We start from the raw sequence: 6415 nt of genomic DNA, 5'->3' as shown, positions 1-6415 counted from the left end.
GCATCAATTTCCATACTTGATTCTTATCAAATTGATCCAGTTCTTCCTGCATGGCCTGAACCCAACTTGAATCTTTGAGAGCCTCATCTATCTTCTTTGTTTCAATCTGGGAGATCAAGGCTAAGTTTGCCTTCTTCTTGTGAGCTTCTCTGGTTTTCATCCATTCACTTGGATCTCCTATGCTAAACTTCTGAGGATATTCTGGTTCACTCCTCTATTCATTTGGTCGTGTTATGCTTGTAGGAGTAGTCGACTCTATCTGTGCTTCTGGTTGACTGTTCCTAATTTCATCAGTCGACTCTGTGACATTTTCTACCCTATTAATCAACTCTTGGAGATTGTTTGACTGAGTTGTTTCTTGATTTTGATCTTCATCACCTGCAATGGTTCCTTTCTCGGCCGTAGTGTTATTTTCAACAAATACTACATGTACTGATTCTTCTACAGATAAAGTGCGTTTATTATAAACTCTAAATGATCTACTGTTTATAGAATAACCTAGAAAAATACCTTCATCACTTCTTGGATCAAATTTACCAAGATTTTCTTTACCATTGTTGTGGATAAAATAATTGCTTGCAAACGTATGGAAGTAGCTTATATTGGATCGTTTACCTTTCCACAGTTCGTATGGAGTTTTCTTCAAGATTGGCCTTATGAGACATTTGATGAGAATATGGCAGGCTGTACTTACTGTTTCTTCCCAGAAGTGGTTTGGCAATGAGTATTCTAGTAACATGGGTCTAGCCATATCTTGTAGAGTTCTATTTTTCCGTTCCACTACCCCATTCTGTTGAGGTGATCTTGGGGCTGAGAAATTGTGAGTGTATCCTTGATCATTGCAGAATTCTTCAAATGTTCTGCTCTCAAATTCTCCTCCATGATCACTTTGACTGGTTGTAATAAGCTATCCTTTTTCTCGTTCAACTCTTTTACAGAAGATCTCAAAGTTTTTCAAAGCTTCATCTTTGTGAGATAGAAAAATTACCCATGTAAAGCGCGAGTAGTCATCAATAATAACAAATGCATATCGTTTTCTTCCTATTCTAACAGTTCTAGTAGGTCCAAACAAATCCATATGAAGCAGTTGTAAAGATTTGGATGTGGACACAATGTCTTTGATTTTGAAAGAGTTCCTAGTCTGTTTTCCAATCTAACATGCATCACACACATGACTTCCAGAAAAATTGAGTTTGGGAAGACCAATAACTAAATCACGCTTGAATAGTTTATCTATAAGATGTATGCTTGCATGACCAAGTTTCTTATGCCATAATCATGGATCATCAGACATGCATGTTAAGCATATATGACCATCTATATTTTCGAAGCAATCAAGAATGTAGACATTTCCATACCTTTTTTCTGGAAGGATTATTTTACCGGACTCATCTTCAATAGATTCTTGAATTTTACCTCATATCCGGAATCACACAATTGGCTTATACTTGGCAGATTGTAGTTTAGTCCATCTACGAGATAAACTTCAGTGATATCGCAGTTGTTATTGAATGGGACTGTGCCAGTGCCAACTATCTTCCCCTTTAAGTCATATCCAAATTTAACACTTCCACCATTTATTATAGTGATCTCTTTGAACAAGTTTTTGTCACCTGTCATATGGCTGGAACACGCACTATCTAGGTACCATTTTCCTTTGCGGCTCTTTCTGTGGTGTTCCTGCAAAATATAACAATTACTTTCTCTTACTTGTTGGTTAGTATTACTAAGATTAGGGTTGTCTTTGGGTTTCCAAATCTACCCTGTAACATTTGATTTTCGAAAACGTCAAAAGGAATATTTATGCCCACTTTTATTACAAAAGTGACATACAGAAGGTGATCCATTTTTGGATCTTCCACTAGTGCTTGTGGACTCTATTCTAGTTGGTCCCTTTTTAGTTGACTTGTAAGTCACCTTTTTGGACTTAACAGAACTATGACTGGTGGATTTGCGCATGCCATTCAGTTGCATTTGTAATTCCTGAAATTCTTCTTGAAGTACTTCTTTTTCAATTTCACATACTTCAATCTTGAGTTTCCAATCTATCTTTTCCCTATTGAATATCTTTAGTTCATTCATCAACTTTTGAGACTCTTTTAAAGTAAGGTCAAGAATATCCTGCAATTCATTGCATCTTTCACAGTTATAGGATCTTACCTCGCTTGTTTCACCCCGTGCAATAAAACAGTTTTCATTTTCTTCCTTGCATTCGTCATCTGAAACATCTTCATCTATCCAGTAGCCCTAAAGTTTGTTTATGTCATTTTTTGGAATTGTCATGAAGCACAAATTTGCTATTTCTTCTGGTTCTGAAACGTCTTCATCACTCCAGCTTCAAAAGGATTTATTCTTGTTAAATCCTCTGGCAACTTTTCTTTTTAGATTCGGGCATTCAGCTTGTACATGTCCGTATCTTCCATATTCATAACATTATCCATCATTCTTGTCCTGCTCATTGTATTGCCTGGTTTGCCTTGATGATATTCTTCCTCTTTTTATGTTTCTGTATCTTCTCATTAGACAATCCATATTCCTTGATACCACGATAATTTCTTCCTCGAGGGCTTCAGGATTATCTTCAATGTCATTTTCTGTCCTGTCAGTTGTAGCCTTGAGTGCGACTGTTTTGTTCTTTTCTTCCTGGGTTATTTTCTTGAGATGAGTCTTTATAAATTCTATGAGATCCCCTTGAAATTCATCATACGATCATTTGTTTAGATCTTGTGATTCAAGTGCAACTACTTTTGTCTGCCAAGTCGTAGGGAGACTTCTCAGAATTTTCCGAATTTGATCACCACTTGTATATCGTTTACCAAAAGCTTTTAGATCACTGATGATTTTGCTAAAACCTTGCAAACATTTCTTCAATGGATTATCCTTCTTTCATCTGGAAGAGTTCGTAATCATGAACCAACATATTGATATGCGTTTCTTTCACTTTGCTGGTTCCTTCATAAGTGACTTCTAGTTTATCCCACATTTCTTTGGCTGTATCACAACTGGATATTTTTCATATTCTTCTCCACTTATAGCATTATAGAGTAGATTTCTGGCCTTAGCATTGACTTGAACAACTGCCATCTGCTCGTCTGTATATTCATCTATATCTTCCGAATCAGCAGCAGGTTGTGCTGCTACAGGCAGTGGATAGTTCCCTTTCTTGATAATTCGCCAACCTTTGACATCATATGACTTTGCATATATTTCCATACGCACTTTCCAGTGAGAAAAATATTGTTCATTAAAATATGGTGGCCTGACTTGTGATGTTCCTTCTTGAAAGAGTGCTCCAACAATTCCTTTGTTTGCCATGATCTTTTCTCACAAGCTGTTAATCAAAGAAGAGTAAGACTAGCTCTGATACCAATTGAAAGTACAAGGGGGAGGGGGGGTGAATTGCTTATTTTAAAATTAGTTATTATAAGTTGACTAGTTTACCAATTAGTCAACTAGATATAAGAGCGAGATAGTAAGAAGTACAAAATTAAAATGCTAAACTAAAGTGCAGGAATTAAAGACAAGCTCACGCAGATGGATCTTCTGTTTAATCGTGGTACATCAGCTAGTCATGGTTCACACAGTACTCGTCCGGGTCAGTAATTTTTCAGTGCACTTCTAGCTCAGAGCTTATACCGTGCTCCATCAGTTTAGGGTTTATTAGTATCAGGTTCTTCCAGTGGCTGTTCTAGTTCACGGGGTCCGATGCAGGCCCCACCGTCATTTTTACCTCGAGGTTGGTACGATTGTGGAGAGTTAGGGTATGTGGGGAATAATTTCCCCCACCATTACACAAGTCCAGTACAGTAGGGTGGCCAGTTTATGACCCTTGTGCCAGTTGCTACGCCACCCGCTCAGCCAGCTCGGGGTGGAGTTTTTATACTGGTTCGGATTCAATGTGAATCTTAGTCCAGTCCTCTTGGATTGCATGGAAGTTCTATTTTAGTGATTGAGTTTCTTGAGTACAAAGTAAATGGTGTAGTTTTATACCAACTGCTCAGTTTCTATATCTCTCGTCTTTTCTTGATACAATGCCTCACCAGTGATTTTCTCTCTTTCTTCTCTAACTTGTTACACAATAGATCTAGTAGAACTAATATGTTTGTTTGAAGTAGAACAAAGAGAGGGTAAATGGTTTGATTAAAGTATATATCTTCAAGTCTGAAGCGATAGTATATATACTTTCCAGGAGGCCTTAGTTTCTGGAGAGATTTGCGAACCCAAGAGATTTGATCCTTGAAAGGAATCACAGATTGATTCTTTTCAAGAATAAGGTTGATTCCCGTTGTACTTCCTTGATGAGTGGACTTTGATAGCTTTCCATATTTAAGCCTTGATATCCGCCGGATTTCCAGTGTTGGCTATGACTTTGCCGAACCTTTAGTACTTCTTTCATTTTTATTGTTGATAGCTTCAATCATCTTCTGATTGATATCTTCCTTCAGCTTATTTCTTTCCTTATCTTCCTTCAGGTTTGATTGATTATCTATTTTCGGACCTTTATTGCTTCGCTGATTCCTTGATTGCTTTAGTCAATGTTTGATTGATACTTTCCTTTTTACTTTGATTCTGATTGATTTCCTTGAGTCCCTACATCAAACACAATTATATTATTTTTCATCATTAAAACTAAAATCTAACAATCTCCCCCTTTTTGATGATGACAAAATAATATGTATAAATACCAGTTAACTTCCCTGTAATTTTACTCCCCCTCATTGGGTGCAGTTGACTACCCCTCAATTGTTGCAGTTGACTCCCCCTCAATTAGTCCTCAATTGTTGTAGTTGACTCCCCCTCAATTAGTCGACTCATGTACTTGCAGAAGTTTTATCTTTTTTCTCCCCGTTTTTGACATCAGCAAAGAAGGAATACCACTAAAGAAGATAATATAGCGTATAACCATTAAATATGCAATATAACTAAGGATGGCATGATAAGCATGCAGAGTCATAAAAGAAAGAAAAAACATCCAGTTGACTGCTTAACCAGTCCAAAATAGCAAAACACAAAAACTTATTTGAGATTTCCACCACTAGTGACGCAGGAAATAGGTAAGAGTGTTGCATATGGCCTCCTTTAGACGATCAACGCCTGCATTTACTTCAACGGTGACCCCATCAATCCTGTTATGAACTTCCTTGAAGGCTTTGACTGTATTTTCTCCAAGTCTCTAAATTTTTACCCTTATCTTGGAGACGTCCGACCATGTTTCCTTCTAAATTGTGTGAATGTCACCAACAATGGACTGAGTGGCAGTAAGGAGTTCTTGGATATTGGTCAGCTTGTTCTCAATGACAGTCAATTTTTCAATGATAGCAGGATCACTTACACTGTTAAGAGAGATAGAGGATTTGATCTTGGAGTCAGGTTTAACACTTTTAACTTCACCATCCTGTTTGTTTACCTAAGTGCCCTTTACACACATGTACCCCATACTTGTAAAAGCCCTAGAATTGTAGGAGTTTGACATTGAGACAGGAGGGTATTCTGAGATGGAGATATTGTGGGCTTCTAGGATATAAGAGATGGCCATACCATAAGGCAGACTGGTGAGATCATCAGGACTCTCTATCATAAAATTTATGACCCAGGAGTATAACTTAATATTGAGTTTGGTCACAAGACAATAAACAAGAAAGGTATCTCTTTGAGAGAAAGTAGAGAATGATCCAGTTCGAGGAAGAAGAGTGGTTGCAACAATATGGGCTAAGACACGAGTTTTAAAGTTAACATCACTAGGACCTAATTGGTTTGGAAGAGAATTAGAAGGGCATTCAACAATACAGCGTTATGGTTGATCAAAAGAAATTTCAAAATCATCAGGCCAAGTATTATTTGAAAATCATTGGAAAACCAGAGCATTTAGATGAGAAAATTGAGTCAAATGTAGCACAATCAAGAACAATGCGCTTACCCATAACTAAGGATTCTAACCTATCAGGCTTACTAGAGCGAAGATTTGCATAAAACATTTCCACTAAAGGTTCAGAGACTTTAGGAGGGGGTAAAGAGAGGAATTTTGACCAACCTTGAAATGTAAAAAGATCCTTTACCTTACAGTTGAGGGTTTCCATGACATCAAGATCAACAATTCTGCCATGAGCAATGGGCTTGTCTTTTAGGGAAAGAAAGAAATCCCTCTTTGGGGAATCCCACAAATTGAGGTCTAATTCTAAGGAGCTTGAAAGGTCTACTCTGGAATTTTTAGGAGTAAGGGTTTTAGGAGGATCTTCCATGGGCCTTTTTTCTAGAGCATTTTCTCCTAAGTGAAAGTAGTATGAAAGTTCTACTTGTGAAGAGGCAAAACCTTCGGAGTGGTTAGATCCTATGTGTACGGGTTCCGGGGGCTGAGAAGAGGGTTTTACTCTGGACCGAGTACTTTTTCTGGTGGAGGCAGAAGAGGTTTTGGGGT

The sequence above is a fragment of the Nicotiana tabacum genome, chromosome 23, assembly GCF_000715075.1.
Source record: "Nicotiana tabacum cultivar K326 chromosome 23, ASM71507v2, whole genome shotgun sequence".
Lineage (NCBI taxonomy): Eukaryota > Viridiplantae > Streptophyta > Magnoliopsida > Solanales > Solanaceae > Nicotiana > Nicotiana tabacum.
Note: the sequence above shows the minus strand (reverse complement) of the source record.